Raw genomic sequence first — 23,855 nt, 5'->3', positions numbered from 1 at the left:
TTCAGAACAATACCTCTAATGAATCCTCTTCTTGAGAAGGTCCATATATTCTCATAAGAAGACCAATAGTGTAAAACGTCTGTTTCTTAGTAAATTGCTAAAAAAAAAAAAAAAGGGGCAGAAAAAATTTAAAATGAAATTTTCTAGAGGCTCTCATCTAGTTCATCTTCCCTGGCAATTTAATCTATCTTTTATGTGTATTACCCTTCCCATTAGGATGCTTTATTGAATTGCCAATTTACTCATAATTCTAGACTGTTTGAATCCATTTGGGCTCGCTTAGAGCCAAATAATATACCTATTAAACTTAGCAAAATATTCTCTTTTTGTTTCAGTATCAACCCTTAGGCCAAGGTAATTCAAACTGGTTTATCTACACTAGCGTGCATACGCTCTGTATGCCTAAGGCAAAAGCAGAGGTGGAGCTTGCACACTAATTGTGTAATGGGATTTAGGACTTTTATACAGTCATGTGATGTCCATTTGGTCCTGTTCTCAACACTGAATACTTACAGGGATGAACGGTAGCATTTAAAGAGGTTACCACCTGCAGCTAATTGGTCCTCTGCCTTTTCTTTTCTCCTTGATCAAGGTTACAACCTTCACAGGAGAATGTCAGCACAAAAAATGTGAATGATCCACAGACACTTTGCAAGCAGTCAGTTTTTGATAGAGGTGAGGTTAAAATATCTATCAAATTTTGGATTTGATGTGCCAACATGTGGACTTGCATTTGATTCACAAAACTCTTGTCCAGGAAGTGTTTTTTTTTTTGGCTCAGCAGTAGTAACACAGGTCATCATACTGTTTATAATGGACCTTTTTCTGCAAACAGTGTAATATTCTGATAATGTCTCAATCTCCTACTCCTCAGTGACCTTTCAGGGGAGGCATCTGTTTCCCCCATTACCTCCTTTAATCTTTCTTAAATAAAACTGGCTCAGTTAACATAACCTGCCAGTACTTGGCTATGGATGATGGCAATTTCTGATACCACAGACAGACCTGGAAAAAGATGGACTTCCACAGCTTCAACTGAGGAGCAAGGGTGATCAACGTTGGTCAAGACAGAGCATTTCCCAGTTGCAATTCTCTGTTCCCATCTCACTGTGAATGATGTTGCCAATGGCTATGAATTAAAGATACAGGTATCAGTGCAAGTTTATTCTAACAGGCCAAAAAACGTTGGCTTTATGGTAGCTTTTCAAGAAATCTATCTTTGTGCAGCAGGCTTAGTAAACTTGAAAGAGAGGAGAAAGCTGGACCAAAATAGATGACTGAGAGCAGGAAACATTACAGTCATGCCAGCTTAAGTCACTCTTTCTCCTGAGTCAGAGTCCTATGTGAGCGTGAGTCAAATCCCCTGGTTGTGGCAGTGCTACCACGTAAGATTTCTAGCTACAGCACCTTGCTGGAGCTGCTAAGGAAAGGCTAAAATAAAGAAAAAAAAGCTGTAGTTAGAAATTAAACTGAACTGAACATTTACAAATCAAAGCTAAATCAGTTTAACATCTGCATTGTTCAGGTCTGCCTCAGTAAGAAAAACTCTCTGAACACGTGTTTAAAAACAGTTGCTACCTCGTATGTAACTTTACTTTCCCATGCTTCGTGCTGCTGGAAGTTCTTTAAAAAATGCATCAGATCGTTCATGGATATCAGCTTGTCACTCAATTATTTCAGACATATTCAGAGAATTGCATGTATAAAACCTGCTCAAGCTAGTGAGATGAGTAGAAAACTGAAGAAGAGGGTGTGAAAAGGAGGAAATAAGGAATGCAGAGACTTTAGTAAGCATGCATTCACTATTTATTTTCTATGAAGTACAAAGGGATAATGGGCCATTTTTTTGTGACTAGGGGTCACCTAAACTTGAGTGACTTTTCCGTATTCACATGATTCTGTCTTCCATATACAAAACTGAGATCTTGAAATATTTGTAAATAAGTGCTATTTACAAAGACAGTCTGGCCGTAGATGTAATGAATCCAAACAGATTTAGCCTTAGGTCAGTTCAGTGTTTTTTTCCAAGCTCCTCTCTTCACATGCAAGAATCATGCATTTAGAGCAGGCTGCCTGAGGTCATAGACAGGATTTAACAAGTGCAAGCCTGCTTAAGGAGGCCGATTTGAACTGAGTGGATACAGAGCCTTATTTATGACACAAACATAATCTGAATGAAATTGGTTTATGTCTTGTTCATGTTTAAGAGTACTGTGCTACCCTTATGCAATATTTGCATTGGAAAATAAGAGATTTGCATGGGAGTGAATCACTAAAATTATTCACAAGGCATTACAAGGCTTTACAGAGGATCTTTCATAAGTGAATCCGGGATGGGTACTGTCACACTGATTTCCAAAATAAGATTTTGGTACTCTATGTGAAATATTCTTTTTAGTAAAAAGACCATGGTGTTGAACTAAAAATATACAATCTCTTAGCTTTTGCATAATAACTTTTGTTCTAGACATCTTGCAACCTATCTGTCTACATCACAGCATCAGTGCAGGCATTGAACATGAGGAGACGATTTAAGCAGAATGAGAAAGCAGCATTCGGAGCACATAAGGTCATCTCCTGAATAGTAGGATTTTCTGCTAGCAGCTGGCACTGCTGAATCTGACCAGTGACTGGAAGGCACCGTGCCAGGAGCTGGGACTTAAAAAGATCTTCAGGCGGGAGAGCACAAAACTGAAATGGAGAGGAGACGATCGGCTTTTTTTCTACTTTTGAAGGTAGGTCAGGGAGGCGAGTAAGGCAATGCTTGATGGAGCTGGCACTTCTGTGTTTGTCTATGGGGGAAAGCTGCACTGGGGTAAATTTAATTAGCTTTGAAGCCAGTATAGTCACCATAATATCTGTCTGTATTATGTACCTTCCTGGTATAAGATGGCATTTATCATTTTTAACTGTTTGAGATCAATGAGAAAAATCATTCTTACACTTTCGTAGATGTAGAGTCAAATCCATGTCAAGAAGGATTTGCCAGTACAGTCTATCTGGTGAGTGGAAGCCCTTATAGGACACACAGAGCTTCTATGAGTGAGAAAAGTGCTACACCTACGCAACCTACACCACAACAAAAGTGCAAAACAGCCTTGTTTTGCACTTTTGTTCTGGTATAGGTTGCATTATTATGGCACTTGTGCCATAATAAGTGGGTTTTCCCTTAGGCTAGTATGGAAAAGATACAAGAGAAAGCACCTCGGTGGCCATCTGTGTAACTGCCAGAGTTGCCTGTTGTGCCTCTGTCTCTTCAAAGTCATAATTCATACTGCTACTGTCAAGAGCAGTCCTATGTACAGCCACCAGCAGCCACACCACTGCCATGCTGTGTCCATACTGTGGCTACTAATCGTATTCTAATGCATATTTAGCACACAGAAGAACACAGGAAACATATGATTTTGCAGAGATAGCCTTGTGGAACAGGGTCTGTTGATTTGGACTTTCATTCATCACTGAAAAGATTAACTAATTTCTTTTTTTCTTAACATCAGAGAAACCAACGTGCGTCAGCCCTCCTGTGGTAAAACCACAGTCCAGATAAGGTGCTTTAATTCTGTACTGAGGTGAATTTTCCAAGGTCAGTCCCAGGCCAGAGGACAGGGCTGACCTTGCTGAGCAAACTTGTGGTAAAATTAAAGTATCCAGCATTTGGCAGTGTTTCTAGTTTGGCATATCTGACATCTATTTGTGACTTTAACACAAAAATATCATATACTTTTTAGCAGCAAAGACTTAGCCTTTATCATCTGCTTTTACACTTCAGAAGCAATTCTGCTGTCCACTCACCACAGAATACAGAGCATGCAATTTATCAAAAAGACCTAAATTCTACATGCTGTTGAAACTAACCCTGGACATAAGTCATCTGAAATAGGGAGCAAGGTGTCCAGAGGGTTTCATTATCCTTAGTGATACGATCTGTGTTTGGACTGATCGTGTCTACACTAGCTTTTGGAATCACTGTGTCTTCACCACTATTACTAAACTGCTGCTTTGCATTCTTGGTTGATTCTACCACTTATTACTTTACCTTTCTGTTGTTTTTGTGGACTGTTTTTTATTTTTTTTAACACTGATTGTGAAAGATGCCACCAAAAGGTAGTGAAGAACATCCCACAGTTTCTCTCATTTCATCATAGTGATAGAAGGGAACTACATTTGCAAAGGAATAATGGCTACCAGGCAGAAACCTCTACAAACCAATAGGCTGTTCCTGGTGCTATTTGTATATCTTTAGGGACAGGGACATGTGCATGGATGAAACTGAGCAGAGACATCTGACTAAACTAAAGCATGAAATTGTAAGGCTCGGTAGTGATGCAGAGCAGGCGCAGCCAGCAGAGTTTGGGGATATTAACTTTCAGGAACCTTAAATGGAGAAATTGCCTTACAACTGTTAGAGTGGAACATGTCATAAGAATTTCTCTTGGCACGGTGAAATATAATCATCCATTTTCATCTGAAGTCTCACCATTCTCATTTGGTAACCATTTCTGAAGAGAGAAATCCACAGAAAAAAAAAAAAAAGGTCTGGATTATTGTGAAGGAGCCATGTGCAACAACTAAGAAACTGCCTTATAAGTGGGCAATGCACAAGCATTCATTGATGAATCTAAACGTTTGGAGGTAGCTCATTATGTTTAGGTAATTAATGTGACCAGTATGGCTGTTCTCACTTCATATCGTACCTAACAGAAGGCAGGATTCTTCTAGAATGTAGTGAAGACAGATGATCACCACAGAAGAGTTGCTAATATTAGAATGATGTGATGGATAGGTACAAGAAACCTACATTTTTAGAAACACTAGGCTTCTTAATGCTTTTTTTTTTTTTCCTTTAAGGGGAAATATATAAATTGATAGTGCTGTGATTATTCTTGTCCGTCTGAAAGATTTAGTACACACATAGTCCCATCTCTCCCCCATTAATGAAGCCTTTCACTGGATTCACTTTCAACTGAAGAAAGGGTCAATTATTCCCCATCTACTACAGTCTGTGTATTAACAAATGTGAAAAACTTGATCCTGGGTTGGCACTGTTTACCTCATATGAGAATTATTTCTTCTGTGTTATGCAGATTTTTTTAGAGCAAAGTGAACAGAAGAACTCGGAGACATTTCGAGTAGTAGAGAAAATAGCAATAGTGCACTTCTGTGATCAGAAGCGCAACAGCCAGAGATGTACTACAACTGAAATATTAAATGAGAGCAGATTTTTGAACAAAATGAGGTTCCTGTTAGGGCAGAAGACATGAAAATTGTATACAGAAAAGGTTTTAATAAATCATACAGGGAATTTATTGAATTCTGTAAAGCTTTTTATATAGTAATGTTACAAAAATAATTGTAGAAATTATAAGGTAGTTAGGGCAGGAAAGCAGAGAGAAATATTCTATGGAACTATAGAAAGAATCTATCTGTGGGTAAAAGGATGAGTTAATGTAGCCTCACAGAAAATGTATTTTATTTGTGGCTTTGCAACATGGAATGAGAAAGGACAAACTTGTACCTGCAAAATGGTATAAAAAGCACTGCACAGGTTTACAGTCTGGCTGGGCCCACAGCCAGGCAGCTTCTGGAGATCCACAAGGAGGAGAACCCACAGCCTCTGGGCAGCCTGTGCCAGTGCTCCATCACTCAGCAGTGCACAACTGTTTCCTGGTGTTCCAGTTTGTCTCCTGTCCTGACACTGAGCACCACTGAGAAGAGGCTGGCTCCATCTTATTGCATCTTCTATTTGGGTATTTACAGACATTGATGAGATTCTCCTCACTGAAGAGGTGCTCCAGTGCCAGACCATCTTGGTTATCCTTTGGACCCTTTCCATTACATCCGTGTCTCTCCCAGTACTGGAGACACATTGCTCCTGCCTTTCTGAGGCTGTGTAGAGGGGAAGGATAGCCTCTCTTGACCTGTTGGCAATTCTTTGCCTAATGCAGCTCAGGATACCACTGGGCTTTTTATAGCAAGGGCACGCTGCTTACTCATGTCCAAAGGGGTGTCCCCACCTAGTGCCCCATGTCCTCTTCTGCAGAGCTGCTTTTCAGCAGGGTGGACCCAGCATGTCCCGGTGCCTGGGCTTGTTTCTCCCTAGGTGCAGGACTCTGCACTTCCTCTTGTTGAACTTTGTAAGGTTCCTGTCAGCTCACTGTAGTAGATGCATTGTTATAGGAAGGCTGACAAACACAGAAAGCGGTGTTCTGCGTTTGAAAAAAGTGTGTTTAGACTTACCTGTTCTCTGCCTCCTGCAAAAGCTGTTTCTGAAGGTCACAGTCATTTTCTTCTACTCTCTCTTCTTAATCATGCTAAATTTAACTTTCTTTCCATTTCTCCTTTTTATCACTCTCCTGAGTTGTGTACACAAAACCAGTGAGCATGACATCCCCTGATTTCCTTTCCTTCTTGCGTAGATTGGGCAGGTGTTCATCCAATGTAGGCACCTGCGGCCACATTTGCTGCAATATGGCATGGGTGGGAAAGATAAAAAGGAGCAGGTAGTCATTGCCCAAGAAATAGCCTCTGTGCCAAGAACGACAAAATATTGTTCTTTCCTTAATTGCTCAATATCCATTCCAAAATAGAGTATTATCTTTGCCTGAAGATTTCTTTTCTAATACCCTTAGGTCAGTTTAAATTCAGCTGTTAAATAAACATGAATCCGCAGTCACCAAAGGTAAAAAAATGCTAAAAATCTCTGTAGTTATTTAAATTCTTGTGTAGTCAAAAGTTGGGTGATTTACCTTTTAAAGTTCAGTCCAAAGCTGAGGCATAATGAAAATGAGCCAAGAAAATTATTCCATCATTTTTTCCCTATCCTGTATTTGCCATTAAAATAAACCTGTGTTCTATTCATTAGGCCATGCAGGAGTTGCCACACTGGATAGGTATGAATCTGAAGTAAATGGTAGAATGGGAGATAGAGACAACAGTGATAAAGAACAGTTTGGCATATTTCATATGAGGGTTATTTTACATTTACAGGAAGTGAGACTGTGGTATTGCACGTTGAAGTATTTTAGTTTTCGTATCTGAATTTACAGGTGCTAGTGATGTTAGAATCACAGAATCACAGAATCACCGAATGGCCAGGGTTGGAAGGGACCTCAAGGATCATCAAGCTCCAACCCCCCTGCCACAGGCAGGGCCACCAACCTCCACATTTAATGCTAGACCAGGCTGCCCAGGGCCCCATCCAATCTGGCCTTGAACACTTCCAGGGATGGGGCATCCACAACCTCCCTGGGCAGCTTGTTCCAGCACCTCACCACTCATAGTAAAGAACTTCCCTCTGACATCCAACCTAAATCTTCCCTCCCTCAACTTAAAACCATTTCCCCTCGTCCTGCAGTTATCTACCCTTTCAAGGAGTTGATTCCCCTCCTGTTTGTAGGCTCCCTTTAGGTACTGAAAGGCTGCAATGAGGTCACCCCGCAGCCTTCTCTTCTCCAGGCTGAACAAGCCTAGCTCCCTCAGCCTGTCTTCATAGGGGAGGTGCTCCAGCCCCCTGACCATCATCGTGGCTCTCCTCTGGACCCTCTCCAACAGCTCCCTGTCTTTTTTGTACTGGGGGCTCCACACTTGGACGCAGTGCTCCAGATGGGGCGTCATAAGAGCAGAGTTAGACACTTGCCATTCAAGGAAGGTTAGATTTGTATGGAGGAGAATCAGAAATGGATGGGAATCTTGACATCCATCAGGAGACATAAACACGAGAGCTGCTTTGAAATTGTGGTGAAGGCTACAAACAGCCAAATCAGAAATACGCTATTTGGGTCAAAGAACCAGAAGTGACCAGAAACCATAATGCTTATGATAACCCCTCAATTGTTCTTACAGAAGGTAGGAACGCTAAAGCAAGTTAATCCTGGAAACCACATAGGTGTTCAAATGTCTTTCTGATGACTGTGTTAAAATGGATATATATATGCATTTTGAAACCTTTGACAAAACATCTATTGTGATAGAAATGCTGTGTATTACATATAGGGGAACATCTTTATAAGACATACTTTTGCATTAATTCTTAAATTAATTAGTTCTTGCCATACTCAGCAAAAGAGGCAGTGTGGCCATAGGCAAGTGAAGACAAGAAGGCTGCAGTTTAAGTACATCCAATACTAAGAGAACTGTGTGTCAGTTGCTGGCTATATAAATGAAAGAATTCTGTACTTTATAACTGCATCAACAAATTCAATTACTCTTGAGATCTACAGGGCTCAGACAGGTGGGGAGCCCTTGGCATAATATGATGTGCTTCAGAAGTACTCAAGCATTTGGCACAGTTGCATAATTTGTAGCAAATGATACACATCTCACGGATTGTTGTTTCCTTCAAGTCCCTGGTTGGTAGAGACATACATGCAACAAGAACCTCTGATGTTGTGCGTGATAAAGTCCTTGGGGGATTTGCTTAAAGGCCTGCATGACAGGTTTTCCTATCCACAGTGATAGGTAGTGAGAAAGTTTTAGCTAGTCCACAGGCTTTGTTGTCATAGCTTATATAAGCAGAAGGGAACTGGTCAACACTGCAAATGCCTTCAATCTGCAAAGGAAACAAATAAATAACATCAACAATAGGAAAGGCATTTTCTAACTTTGGATTTTTACTTACATAGAGTTTATTTGCAATGAACTATTATTTCTAGAGTTCTTCTACCTGATGATCCAGTAACTTTACGCAAATTAAAAGCTTAATGAGTATATTGATGATTATCTAAATTATGTTAGTGAGCCAATGAGTGAATTTAAAAACCTGTGTTACAAAAGAAATGAAATCCAACAGTTTATTCCGAGGATTTCCTGCCTCTTCATCACTAGAGCAGAACAGTCAAATGCTAAAGAAACTCTTCACCCATTCACCAAAGCCATTTGAAGTGATCTGTGCGTCCATCTCACTATTTGTACACATTCAGCATGCTGAAATCTTTTGCCAAATTGATTGATAGGCTAATACAATAGGTATTTGAAATCAGGTTCAACATATACTTTCAGACAGACCTCTAACAAATTATACATACCCTTATCATTTACTTGTAAATGGAAAAAAAATCCACCTTAAACTTTACATTTTAATCATATTTTAGAGTCTTAGAAACTTTAAAAAAAATAGAATTCAAGTGTAGTAAAAATAAAAGTAATGTTTGGGTAAAGCAAAGAAAAATAGAACAAATTAATTTAATTAATAGTTACTGGAATTAGAGAATGCTTTATTGACTGGACTAGTATGATTCATGGGACATACAGTAACCTTAAAGTTTGGTAATATCTACTTTTATAATTATTACTTATTGCAAAACTGTTAATGAACATTAAGTTCTTTCATCTAACTTAACTAAAAATAATAAAGTACTCTTAGAATCACAGACTAGTTTGTTGTTTTTGTAAAGAAAAGCAATGGCTTTTTTTTTTTTTTTTTTTTTTTTTTAATCTTGAAGATTCACAGCCTCATCTGCTTCTTTGCTTTTTCCTTATAATTATATAACCAGCATCTTTGTTCAGTAGCATGAATTGACCAGATGTAGATCACTGCAGTGCAAAGAACTGGATCAGGACTAATCACTCTAGTCTCCCTTTATTTTCTATGGGGAAAAAAGGCACTCTAAGGCATGATTCATTCCATTCTAATGTAAGCATCTAAAATAGGTCAAATTCAAGGAGCTCAAAAATGTCTATTTTTCATATGGACAGAGGCATGGTCACCCAAGGGAATGATGAGCTTAGATCTGGATATCTGTGTTATCAAGTAAGGTGAGATCATTTCCACTCCATGTAATTTCTGTAAGCAAGAACAAATATGTATAAAGAAAGAAATGCTGTCTCTAAAAAGTTTCTAATACAATAATACCTACTAGTGCTTTTGTTCCATGTTGCCTACAGTGCCCTAGATCCTCTAAAACATACAGTCTGAAATTTCTGTCACAAAAAAATATCAGGTGGTATTGCATTATGCTCCATTCTGAGTCATGAAAGCCACTGGTTACTTAAGCTTTAAACTAGCACTTGTGAAGAAGTACATGACAGTGATCTGATTAAAGATGTATCTACAGAGTTGTTGATACAGTTGATACAGTGTTAATTAGTATGTGCATTACAATAAGTGTACAGAAGAGTATATTAGTATTATTGTATAGAAGCATGTACATGCAATAGAATAATTGAAATGCAATTACGGATAACCATTGACATTAACAAATCAAGTCAAAGCCCATGGACACTTACAATAATTAACAGATTTCATACATTAATAAATGCAGTACAGTGGTATGTAAAATACGTCTTTGCTAGAGATAAAAAATAATAAAATATTTCTTTATTTCTCATTTGTGAAAGACTATTCAGGGCAAAAGTAATCCCAGTGGTGACACAGCTCCATTGCTATCTGTGGGAAAAAAAAAAAAAAGAAGCATTCAGAGAATATTTATGTTTTGCATTTAGAAATGAAAACAGAGTGTATTGCTGAAATACCATCTATTCTGATATTTTTTTAAGTGGATGGGAAAGAGCATCTATTAACTCTTTTAATTGGCAGGAGTGGATAACTTATTTAAAGCATTTAAAAGGGATCTTGTACTGGTGCTTTCTGGTAAAAAGCCCTGGCATACTGTGGAAATCAAAGGGGCCCGGAAATATCCAATGCTGTGCTGATATTTCAAAAGCGTAAACAGGGTAATTGTAGATGAGCTAACTTGACCTTGGTTCTGTGCAAAAGAATGGAACAGCTGATACGGGACTCTGTCCATAAGGAAATAAGAAATGGTAACATAGTTACTGTCAGTCGACATGATTTTATGCAAAACAGGTTAAGTTAAACAAATTGCATAGTATTTTTATGAGATCAGAATTTCCATTATTTGTTCTGTTTAATAAAGGTAAGTATGTTGACAAAATGATGGCTTTCAGACACCAGTTATCAAACACTGATACCACATTACGTTCTGATTAAGTTGTTAACATTAGAAGAAAATCAAGAAAATATTTATTAAATGAGATTAAACTGTATAACTTGGAAATTTAATATGTAACTGTTTACTAAAACCTACCACATTTCACCAGTGCAGTGCTACAGAGAACCTTTCTCGTCCAAGACCATATTCAATACTTTTCCCTATGGCATGGAGAAAAAAAAAAAATGTTAATAAACAAACAAAATACAAAATACAAACTAACTCTAGTAATATTTCTAAATGATGCAGACAACAAAAAGGAACAGAGAAATGATAGATTACAAGGAGGAAGTAGTCCAGATGATTTCTGGCAAAGTAGAAACAATATGGATCTAGTATTGCCAATTAAAGGCTATATATTTTGGAGAAGGATATATAGATGACACTTGCAGGCCTGGGGAGTGTAACAGCTCTAAGAAAATGGGAAGACAATGGTTGATAGTCAGTTTTTTGGTAAAAAATGACATTAAGTTGGCTGACGAGATCCATAGCATTACTCTGGATAGGGTCAGAGATGGCCTTGTCATGGGATTATGATGAAACCAAATTAAGGAAAGATATAAACAATGGAAGCTACCACACAGCAAACACATTTTACTCCACTTTGTAATATACAGATGGAGCAATTTATTTGGGATATATTGTTATGTGAATGCAGCGGATGAAGAAATGGCTAGCAGAGATTATGTACATCTGCAGAAGTGAAATAGAATCATAGAATCTTGGAATCATAGACTCATAGAATGGCCTGCATTGAAAAGGACCTCAAAGATCATCTAATTTCAACTCCCCTGCCATAGACAGAGTCACCAACCACTAGACCAGGCTGCCCAGAGCCACATCTAGCCTTGCCTTGAATGCTTCCAGGGATGGGACATCCACAACCTTTCTGGGCAAACTCCAAAGCAAAAGGAGGGAGTATTCATATGCTGTGTCTGGAGAAATAAGACTTTGATTACATTATTTGTAAATAAGATTGCACAACTTTGATGGCTTTTGTAATGTTGTGTTTTTATTTCTGGCTGTTTGCTTGCTTGGTGGCTTACTTGTCTGTTTTTTATTTTTGCAAGCATAAAGCAAGTCTCAGGGGGAATCAAGAAGTTCTAGACAGTGGTGAAATTCTAGAGATGTTTCATGAGAGAACCATCAAGCACAGGAGGTGGAATGGTCCCCTGGTCCCCTTCAGGGGAGTCATCATCATTAGGAGGAGACACAGTCATCTGTCTGCCCCTTTCCAGACACATCAGATAAATGCTTGAACACTATGAAGTGGAAAGATATTAAAGTACTGCTGTAGGCCTCACCTTATTTCTTGGTTTGGAAATGAGAAAGCACGAAGAAAAGCAGTTTCGTGATAGCTTATGAAGCTGCCCCATACAGAATACATGTAGCTGGTCCTAGGAGCCTCATCACTTTATCTTAATCTCAAAAACAGTTTCTTGTCCATACAAGAGTTCACCCATCAAATCCATATCTTTCCAATTTGGAGAAAAGGATGTTACGGGAAGCTGTGGCAAAGGCCTCACTGAAGTCCAAATAGATGACATTTGAGGCTCTTCCCTTGTCCATGGACACAGTTACACCATCATAAAAAGCAATGAAGTTGGTCAGGCAGAACCTCCCCTTGGTGAAGCCATACTGGTTGCCCCATGTCACCTCTTGCTCTTCCATATCTTTAGCATAGCTTCCAGGAGGATCTGTTCCATTATCTTCCCCCACAGATGTGAAGCGAATAGGTTCGTAGTTCCCAAGGTCATCCTTTTTATCCTTAAATACAGGTGTGATATTACCTTTTGTCCTCGTCACCAGAGACTTCATCTGACCATCATGACTTTTCAAATATCATCGAGAGTGGCTTGGCAACAATGTAAGCCAATTCCCTCGTTAGTAGCCTGCCTGTGTCACTCACTAGGGAGAGTATGTCCTCGTGGACTTTCCTTTTCCAGCTGATGTACTTATAGAAGCCTTTCTTATCCTTCTTTACTCCCCTTGCCAAGTCCAGTTCCAGTTGGACCTTGGCCTTCCTGACCCAACCCTACACAGCCTAGCAGCATCCCCATTCTTCTCGCAGGTTACCTGTTCCTGCTTCCACTGCCCATGCATTTTCTTCTTGCTCTCCAGCTTGACCAGCAGGTCTCGGTTCAGCCACAATAATCTACTGCCTTCCTTTCCTGACTTCCTACTTTTGGAGATGGAGAGATCTTGTGCCCCAGGGAAATATCTTCCTTAAAGATCTGCCAGGTCTGTTCCACTCCCTTGTGCTTCAGGACAGATTCCCAGGAATTTTTGCTGACAAACTCCCTGAATAGCTGGCAGTTGGATTTTCCTACAATTAAGCATTCTAATTTTACTCTTTGTCTGCCTGATATCATTTAAGAGTTTGAACTTCACCATTGCATGGTCACTACATCCCAGGCAGCCTTCAATCCTGATATCACCAGTCAGTTAATTCATGTTGGTCAGCAACAGGTCCAGCACTGCATTCCTCCCATGGTAGGGCTGTCTATTACCTGGCTCAGGGAGTTATCCTTGATATATTCCTGGATTACCTACAGCTCACTGTGCTACTTTTCCAGCAGATATCAGTGTGGTTGAAGTCCCCCAGCAGAATGAGAGCCTATGATCACAACGCCTCATGTAGCTGGAGGAAGAAAGCTTTATCAACAGGTTCTGCCTGATCTGGTGGCCTATAGCAGACATCAACCACAAAGCTCCTTTTGTTGCCTTGGTCTCCGTCTCTCACCCACAGGTTTTTGATTTGCTTCTCAGGGATAGCTCTTCACACATGAATCCTTCCCTGATGTTGAAGGCAACACCTCTCCTCCTTCCTCGCCTGTCCCTTCTGAACAGCCTGCAGCCATAAATAACCACATTTCAGTCACAGGAATCATCCCACCAGGTTTCAGTGGTAACAACTACATCACGTTTTTCCAGTATCACGGTTGTTTCCCACACCTCCTGTTTGTTTCTCAAGCTGCATGCATTGGTGTAAAGGTGTAATTGGTGTTAGCTGGGCAGCTGATCTTGTCACCTCCTGAGAGGATAACTCCTTAATTACTTTGAATTACCATTAAATTCCCTGTTGCCTTCATCATCACAAGATATAGCAGGTTGCAGGCCCCCACTAACACCTTGTTCCTCTAACTTACCTATACTATCATGCACTGTCATGTTACAAGTTCTATGTAAAGCCCTGTCAATGGACCCAGACAGCTCCTGGGCCAGAATTCTTTTTCCCCTGTGACTGGTGGCACCAGCCTTTCAGCCATGTCTTTATCAGATGAGTTTTCCTTAACCTCTCAGTATCCCTCCCTGGCATTGAAGGGACAGAGGAAAATACCACCTGTACTCCCTCCTGCTCCATCTCCACTAACCATCCCAGTCCCCTGAAGCCCTTTATGATAGCCTTTATGATAGCCCTCAGGCTTCTCTCAGTAACTTCATTGCTGCTAGCTTGAACCATCATTAAGGGGTCTTACCAAGTAATCTTTTCGTATTCCTCAGTGTCAGTGGATAAGAGAATAGTAATGTCAGCTAACATGATAGAGAATCAGACTGAGGCACCAGGTCATGGTATGAGGCGATGATCCTCATGCTGCCCTGCAATGGGGGCATTTATCCCATATACTTGTGAGTGCAAGGTATCTGGTCAGTCACTGCATTAAGATTCTGCAGCCTTTCCTCTGTGAACTTTCCTATGTGACAAGTGACCCTATCTCTATCTGATCAGTAAAGTTTTTTGTTTTTTGTTTTTTTTCCAATCAGCCGCATTTAGTAATCAGCTCATGGAGCAGAGGAGCCTCCAGCAAATATATGTGAAGTGTAGGCCAAATGGAGAGAAGGGTCAAGTGGGAGCAAGTGTACAAATCTCACGGTTAATGCACGAGACAGACTGGGAACTGGGAGGCAAATGTGAATCAGGACTGATACCAGTGATGGGAGACAGCAGGAGTAAAAAATCACCTTAGCTAATAACCACTGATATTTGTATGGAATATGAAGATCCATATAGATGAAAATGGATAAAAAAGGACAGAGTATCTCTGATTAAAGTGCCAGTGAACAGTAGGAGGAATACCATCCCTGCCCCTCAGCATCTTCACCACCGTACTAAGGATACTTCAGGCTTCTGTTTGTAATCCCCCTTCCAAATAGTCTGCAATTCTGCCCATTCTAAAAAAAAAAAATAAAAAAAAAAAATAAAGATCCAACAGCTGGTGTCTTCCTTCTCTCTCTACCATCAACAACAGACAGTCTGTGAGGGAGGAGAGGAAAAAAATCAGATGTCTTCATTTGGCTCCCCTCTGACTTCCCTTGCTGGCTAAACATCTGTCCTACAGCTGACGCACAGCACTCTAAGAGCAATGAGCAACCTTAAAGTACAGATGTCTTCCAGTTTTCAGATTCTCAGTGAAAGTATTAAAATTTGTCCCTATAATGTCAAAACATTTCCTGAAGTTTTTAGTTTTGTTTCCGATAAATTCTAAAGTGGTCATATTGTATCCAGACAGGCAAGGAAATAAACACATATATTCATTTTAGCCATTGAAAATATTTGGGACATTAGTTCTCTAGAGTTCCTTTACATAAAGTAGAGAGAGCTCTAACATTACTTCTGGAAACACAGAGCACAGCTGCAGCATTTGTGTCAAATACCACTGGCCTATATAGCACTAAAAAGTGTATTTTCCTGAGCTTATTCATGCTGAGGAGCAGATATTAATTTTCTGAAACTAATTAACTTGAGAGAAAATATTGTCAGTTCAGTGGGCTTGCTTTCAAAAAGAGGGGAATCATAAAATCATGAAGATTTGAAAAGACCACTCAGATCATCCAGACCAGTCCATCCCCACCATGCCCACTGACCCTCAGTGCCACATCCACACGGTCTTGGACACCTCCACGGACAGTGACTGCACCCACTCCCTGGGCAACCTGTGCCACTGCCTCACCACTCCTTCTGAGAAGAAATTGTTCCTAATATGCAGCCTGAACATCCCCTGAACCAATTGTTGCGTATTCCTGAGTCTTACAGACACAATTCACAGTGAATGTTTTGTAATATTTTTTTAAATTATTGAAGTCAGACTGGAGACAATAAATTTGTTTAAAGTAATAAGTTAATTTGATATATGTGTGCAGAATGGTTACAAAGTTGAACTGGCGCGTGGAAAGAGCAAATCAAAATTAACTATAGACAGACTTCAGAAGTGTGAAAATCAAGAAAGCCCTTTTACCCAGCTGAAAGTTTAAAAGTTACTAAAATCATCAAGCTATTAAACTGGGTTATTTCATTATTATCACTCTAAAGGATTAATAACGTAAGGACGTTTGAGTGTGAATGTTTTGAGGAGCGTACCATTCAGCTTCCTGGTATTTCTTTAAATACATCCAAGGCAGAATGGTGGCAGACAAATGTTGTTTTTAAATTCCATTATCCTGCAGCAATATCTAGATCACTTACCCATAGGCATTTTTCAGCAAATGTTCAATTAACAACCTGACAGCCATTCACTGACTTTAAAACTATCTGATCTTTGCACAGCCAGTACCGTACCTCTGTGTAATTTATACCACTGTGATACAGTTACATGTTTTTGGACATTTACTTTCTTACGTATTTCTAAGCAAAGTAGAAAAAGGTCATATTGTTACAAACGGGGACACCATCCCAGGGAAGTGTTGCAGAGACTGTGGGGCAGATACACTGGCTGGGAAAGATAAAAAAGCTGAGCAGCAGAGTCATCCAAGGATCTTTCGTCAGATTCGAGTCAGCTGGGACAAAAGCAGGTTTTGTTAGCAAACAACCCCAGGACGCTTTGTACCAGAAATGAAAGGCTCTTTCCGCCCACTGGAAGGTGTAAGAAAAGATACATAGGGGTCTGCACTTCCGAAGGTTCTGCCAGGTCTTTGCAATGCTCCAGCTGCAGGAAGAGTTTCCTTTGATTTGCTAGCACTGAGCCTTTGCTACCTGATCCACATCCATTGCAGCTGCAGTTTCTGCAACATCTGCGTTTGAAGTCATTCACCTTTTAACAATCTACTTTCGTAGCCTCAAAAGGTTTTACAAGTCAACAGCTCCTTAGCCAAAAATGGCTACAGTTTCCTTCATGCCACAGGCAGAAAAAAGTGAAGTTTTGAGATCAGATGTGTCCTGAACTTCCAATATGCAGCCTACTTCTCTTTGTGAGATGATCTGAATGGACTAAAGTGTGGTCCGATAGGCATTTCCTATTCCCTGTGGACTTTGGGAGAAAAGAAATCTTCTCTGTGCACCATTGAGACACGTGAGAGAAAATACCAAAAAGGGGAACAAGGTGAGAAAAAACAGAAGCAAGTGGGGTTGGTCTTTTCTCACTGGTGACAGGATGAGGGGAAATGGCCTCAAGTTGCACCAGGCTAAGGTTGGATATCAGGAAAAAGTTCTTTACAGAAAGGGCTGTTAAGCACTGCAATAGGCTCCCCAGGGAGGTGGTTGAGTTACCATCCCTGGATGTGTTTAAGAACCGTTTGGATGTGGTGCTCAGGGACATGATTTAGCGGAGGGTTGTTAGAGTTAGGGTAGTATGGTTAGGTTGTGGTTGGACTCCATGATCTTGAAGGTCTTTTCCAACCTGCACAATTCTATGATTCTGTGGAGTACCTAGAAATATCTTCTGTTGTATGATTAAATACAAGAGATGAAATTAAAAATATCTCCATTTGCCATGATTATGTCATGATCTACTATTATTAATGCTGTCTAACATTTCTTTGCAAAATCAGCAGTTTAACTGAAAGCACACTCTTCACTTCTATTTGATTTTGTGGTCTCCCATCACTAATGAAAATGTAATGTTCACATGAATATTTAATTATCATTAACTGACCATTTTGTTCTGTGTCCATGAGCACTCAGCACACCATGCATGGCATTCTTTTTTCCTATATATATTTTTTTCCCCTCTTTGTCTTTTCGTGGAAATTACTTGATCATAACTATCCTGGCAAGTTGTTACTATTTAATACATAAACATGGTGGTTCTTGTTAAGAGCAATTCTGGCAATATGCCCTATGCTTCTTCTGCCTCACCATCCAGTCCGTATCAGTGAGTGTGGTAGCTGCACCACCAAGCCCACTGACTGTGGGAAGGTTTTATTCAGCTTCTAGTATAGATGCAGGAAACTGGATAAATACCAAGCGTCACTAGTTCTCTATTCCTTTTGTCTGTATGCTTTATCATTCTGAAATGAATAGCTACATCTAAATTGCACAGCTGAAAAAATACAGAACAATACATTGAAACAGACATTCTGCCTCTTCCTTCGGCATAAGTACTGCCTTTTCTGCCTTCCCCATATGGCCAAACACACCAAAATGTATGAAGTTGGCATTTTCGGGTTCTTCTTTAAACCCTGAACATACCTGCAATATCTACCTATGAGGCCATTGTCAGGCTGTCAAGCCTCTTTGCCAGTCAACTGTGTATGGGGCTGCAGAACTGCCTTTCCCATTTGACTCCCCACAACAGCAACCTTCCTCAACTCATTGTATACATACAATATATACATTAAACAAAACAGAAGGAGGCCCACCATTAATTACTCATCTACACAATGACTTACACAATGGGAGCCCGAGGCTCCAGCAAGTTTCCCAGACGCTGTCTAAATAATGCAGATAGATGATAATTCTCTCTGAAAGTAATCAGTCCATTCTGAGGGCAAACCTTCCTCATATTGTTCACATAAAACTTCCACTGAAGGAGCACACTAAAAAATTGCCAAGGTTTTCCTCTGTAGTGCCCATATTTCTGGTGCTTGTGTGTGCACAGATTGAGTGAATGTTTTGCATGGGTAAGAATTGCACTGATGGCATATTCCAAACACTAAGATAAATGGACAATTAATAATTGTGATAATTAATAGTTTTACATTCCTTGGTTTGCTCTATCAAATAGGTAGGCAGAACAAGTAGAGACACACAAAAAAGAAAGAAGGTTGTTTTTCTCCTTTCATCAGTAACAATCCCAGGGCTATTTATAAGGTGTATATATCATAGAAATCCAATAAAACAGGACTGGAAGTAAACATGAGATCATGCAGGTATCACACTGCCCTGAGTCAGGACGACTGTACTTGTGTCACTCCTGATAAATATTTGCCTAGCTTCAAAAGGTCCAGTGATGGGGCCTCTATAAAAATCTCTTGACAATCTGCCCCAGGACTGCATAATCCCCGCTGTTAGAATTATCCCAGAGTCAAGATAAATAACTGAGGATGCTGGGTTCCCTTCTGAAGTTCAAATAAACAAAACAAACAAACAAAAAATTAAAAAGAGGAGAAAAAAAAAAAAAAAAAAAAAGAAGAAGAAGAAGAAGAAAAAGAATTACTACCTAAGGCAGATATGAAACAAAGAGAGAGAGTCAATGGAGCAGTAGGATAGAGGGGAGTGCTGAATGCTGGGGATTGTTTGGCTGCAGAACAGCCTCCAAAGGCAGTAAGAGGCAAACAGATGGATGCTGGAGGGACCTGCAGAGGAAGGGGGCAAGCAAATGGGCTTTCACACAGGAGCCGCTTGGGAAGAAATAGCTTGAAAAAGCAGAAAGAAATAATGAAAAGAAAAAAAAAAAAAAAAAGAAAGAAAACAAAACCCGATTTCTGCTGGAGTCGTGTTGTGCTTGGGCAAAAAGGCCTCAATGAATATTCTGTAAACACTACATCAAAGAAATACTGAATTCTAACATCAGCTTCTTTTTGAACAGAAAGGCCCTGAAAGACCCTAGATCTCGGCCATCCCTGCAGCTCAGAGCAGGACGTTACAAAATCTCTTCAAAAAGAAAATTTGAAAGGACACTGTTTCCAAGGAGCGCTACGTATTTGTTTACGCGCTCCCACGTGCAACAGCAGCATAGGCTCCAACCACCGCCGGATGGGGGCAGCACCGGAGCGCCACCGTGGGGAGCACGCTTGGGGATGCGCGATCGCGCACTGGGCGCGGGAACGCGCCTCACCCCTTCTTTCCGCATGCGCGCTGCCGAGCAGCGGGGCCGCGCCCGAGGCCCCATCCTGCCCCCGGGATACGCTGCAGCCACCGGCGTGTTCCCGCAGCAGCGTGTCTTGGTGTACCTGTCCCGCGGAGAATCGCCTCCGTGCGCAGGCTGCGTCGTGGACTTCGCCTGCTGTTGTCCCCATAACGCTCTTTCCCAGAGGGTCCGGAGTGTGGTGTTCTGAACTCCCCACCGGCAGCATAAATTGTGAGATGGATAGGAAAATACCCAACTCTGTGTTTGCAGAAAATAATGAACTGGAAACTGGGTGTGTGCCAGATTTCACTGTGCATTTCCCCATCCCATGTTAGAACGTCTGAGCAAACATCACTCGTGTTGTGTTTGGGGCAGTTTGGGGAATGAGATTATACCCCTTCGAGCTGCTCCTGCTACAGAGGCATAACACACACCTGCAGCTGACACTAGCCAAGAAGCAGCATCAACAAAGCAGGTCCCTAAAGCTATCAGAGGGATAGCTGCTCCTCTCCCCCTCCCCCTTTCCCCCCAGCACCACGGACCCCGCATGGGCAGGAGCTGTCACGGCCCATTAGCGCTCAAAGGAGCTGAGAAAGGTTAGGGAGGAAGACACTGCTGAGAGTTCGTGTCCTCATACAGTAAGGTTATGAAATGTATAACCAGAATGACACTGTATCGCAAGTATGCAAACAAATGTACAAGGGAATAAACTGACTTCACCTGTTTATGTGGAAGTTCAAGGACATCAAAATATAAATCACTCTATTTTGTTGGAACAGATAAGTGTACTCCTGATAGTACAAGAAAGTGTTGCTGACGCACATAATCTTTCTCTGTGCTTTTCCCATGGCTTGACTACCATCAGCTCTGTGATCCTGGCAGCAGGTAGAAGGCAACGGCCAAGCCAAACATCAGGCACATCCCTTTCAATTCTTAGTCCTTATTCTCAGATTGAAACGTATTTCAAAATTAGATTTAGGCTAAGAACAAATAAAACTGTATTTCTGAAGCACATGACAAATTCTGAAATCCAGCCAACTCATGCACTCGGCCTCTCCGACTGCTTTGGGTAACCTGCCTGTGATTTGGGGGCAATACCTGAACATAGCAACATACTCACAGCACCTGGATCTCCAATCCCCCTAGCGTGAGAAAAAATTAAATATGGAACCTGCTTGTGCTGGGCTTGTAGAATCAAGCTTCCACATGCACCTGAAAACAGTTGCACGTCCCCAGAGGTAATACTTTTATCTGACCAGGTGCAGGTAATGCTGAACATTCTGGCAGTCTTCCCAAGCAAAACTCATTTGAGAGGTTCATGGCTTGCAGACCACGGCGTTGCTGATCATTGTTTGTTATCCATCCATATAGTTCAGTAACATGAGTCTAAGCACATTTGTAAATATATGAAAGGATCATATGCATTCTTTTGGCATGTAGAACCTTCAAATACTTGAAGAATGGCAGCATGAAATCAGTAAGGCTCTGTGCTGGCAAAACTCTGTGTGCTGTATCTAAACTGAACTTCACCCTTTCCATGAGCAAAGGCTGCTCTTCCCTTACCATGTCTCTGCCAGCTTAGGGTGAAAGGAGGCAACACTTGATGGCTGATGTAACTGTAGGCAAAGGCTCCTACCATGGATAGTCTGTTCTGATGTCCGACCCTTACCCAGCACAGCTTATTTTTCTTGGATGAAAAAGGAGATGGCTGGAACACGGTATGCTGGCAAAAGCAAAGTTTAGCAGTTCAAAGATGTGAATCTGAGCACTATTTTGTTGGTGTACTTCATATATTGGCAAAGCATTCCCAGCAGAGACCTCAAGCTACAAGATAAATGTGGTGAAATAGAGATGGGGCAGGGAGATACGACAAGCAAAAAGGAATGGGAGAGGTAAAACAAGATAATTTTTTTTTTTCTTTCATCATGATGGAATTATCACTTGGAGATGATTTGAGCAAATATCCTCTGGCAAATCTATTGCAATTACTTGAAGACACTACTGTCCCTATTGGTCCACCCCTGTGTCCTGCACAACTCGGTGGCACAAGAGAAGATGTGCTAATCTTTGGCCATCCAGACTCAGCCTGCCTCGCTGAAAGCCCACAGAAATCAAAACTGGGTTGCTAACACGATGCATTGCAATAGTGGAAGCATAAGACATGCCAGCTTGTAGAAACAGTGAACTGCAGCAGAGAAGTGGGATGGAGTAGTAGTGTTAGTCCATTTATTTTAATTAAAGATGCCATAATTACACTGAAAGGACTGGGAAATTTTTCCAGAATCCGTATAGTTGGGATGTAGATCAACTATGTGAAATAGGGGCACTCATTCTAGGGAGCTGGTCATAAAACAATAGGTGTGTGTTGTTTTTTTTTTTTTTACCTGAAGTTTATCAGTATGAAATGCTGTGCTCTGTACCAAAGTTATATGTTAAAAAAAAAAAAAAAAGAAAGAAAGAAAAGAAAAAAGAAAAAAAAAGAAAAAGGAAAAAAAAAAAAAAGAAGAAGGAAAAGCACTGGTTTGTTACTCATCAGCCACTGCTAAAAATTAAATGCTACAGGTATTCTTCATACCAATGTCAATATAGAAATCAATCTTGAATTTGAGTCTGACTTAATGCCTGTCGTACAAATTGTGTGCTCAGTTGTGCTGCGAATCACTGTATCAAAATGTTTATTGACCGTATAGTAATGAGTAACATGTATGAAAATATCATTGAGGCGAATGAATATTCATCTTCTCTAATATGTCAGATCCAGGAATGTGTGCTCAAGGTCACCGAGCATATTTCATAAACGCTTGGGCAAATCTTTCCAAATTTGCTAGGGGTTTCCAAACAGATGACTCCTGTCAGTGTGTGTGCCCGGACTGCTCGGAGGGGCAGCAGTCGCTCACCTAACTTCGCTCCCCTTAAGTCTTCCCCTTAAGACTGAGTGCAGCTCTAGGTAGAAAAGCGACAATTCCCGATTTTTCATGCGGAACTTGAGATCTGTTACGCAATCAGTACGTATCATCCGCATTTACCATTCCCTATTCCGCCCATTTTCCCAACGCGGAGCCCAGCGAGGGCTGTGAGGACAGCAGCCCCACGGGCACCCCTCCTCGTTCCCAGGGACAGCTCACAGCCTCGGCTCTCCACCGGTTGCTTTTCTCTCCCTGTCTCAAAACAAAACAAAACAACAAAAAACACAATAGAAGCAGGTGACTACCACCTCATACGTAAATGCCAGCGCTCCCCATATGACGAAGGCAGAGGTCCTCCTCCCGGAGCCGCTTTCCCTCAGCCTGCCGGTGCTGCGGTCGCAGTGGTCTTCCCCAGCCTTCCCCGTTCTGCTGTTGATTTCTAACCGGGTTACGATGACCCGGGCAGCGGGCGGGAGGGAGCGCGGGGAGCACCTCCCTACCAGCACTTTCCTCAATTTTTTTTTTTCATTTTTCTCCTTTATTCTCGTCTTTTTCTCGCTTCGCGACGGCCCTAACCCCCACGTCCCTCCTCCTCCCCCCCCGGGCATGTGCATCAGACAGCCCCCTCGGGGCCCCCTCCCGCCGTTCCTCCTTCGGGAGGAGAAAGGAGCCCATTGATCCCGGCGCACCAACGGGAGGCCCCAGGGGGCCGCGCGGGCTGAGGTGTGTGGAGGCGGGAAGGGGGCGGGGGGGCCGGCACGCGCGACCCCCGCCTCAACGGGAGAACTGCTTTGTGCATCTCCGCCCGCCGCACGCAGATAGGCGCTGGGGGAGGGATGCGCACCCGCCAGGTGGAGGGACTGCGAGCGTGGGAGCTGCGTGCGTGCGTGGGGAGGACTGACGCACGCACACACGCGCGCGTGTGAGGGGGGGACCGCGCGCACACGCCCGGAAGCTCCGCCGCGGGGGGGGGGGACGACGACGACACGGTG

The 23,855-nt window shown here is 41.5% G+C and overlaps 1 long non-coding RNA gene across 1 annotated transcript; it reads right to left on the bottom strand.

Annotated features, from left to right (window-relative positions):
* Positions 1 to 9,471: 9,471 nt before the first annotated feature.
* LOC149920081 (uncharacterized) lies at positions 9,472 to 22,059 on the bottom strand. The gene is made up of 3 exons (XR_016460918.1): positions 20,061 to 22,059; positions 11,049 to 11,113; positions 9,472 to 10,387 (listed from the first exon to the last, which is right to left on the bottom strand). It is a non-coding gene; the product is annotated as an uncharacterized LOC149920081 (long non-coding RNA).
* Between the last annotated feature and the right edge of the window lie 1,796 nt (positions 22,060 to 23,855).

Source organism: Phasianus colchicus, chromosome 1 (assembly GCF_987193195.1).
Source record: "Phasianus colchicus chromosome 1, bPhaCol1.hap1.1, whole genome shotgun sequence".
In the NCBI taxonomy this organism is placed as follows: Eukaryota; Metazoa; Chordata; class Aves; order Galliformes; family Phasianidae; genus Phasianus; species Phasianus colchicus.
This window is presented reverse-complemented; position numbering and strand designations above follow the sequence as displayed.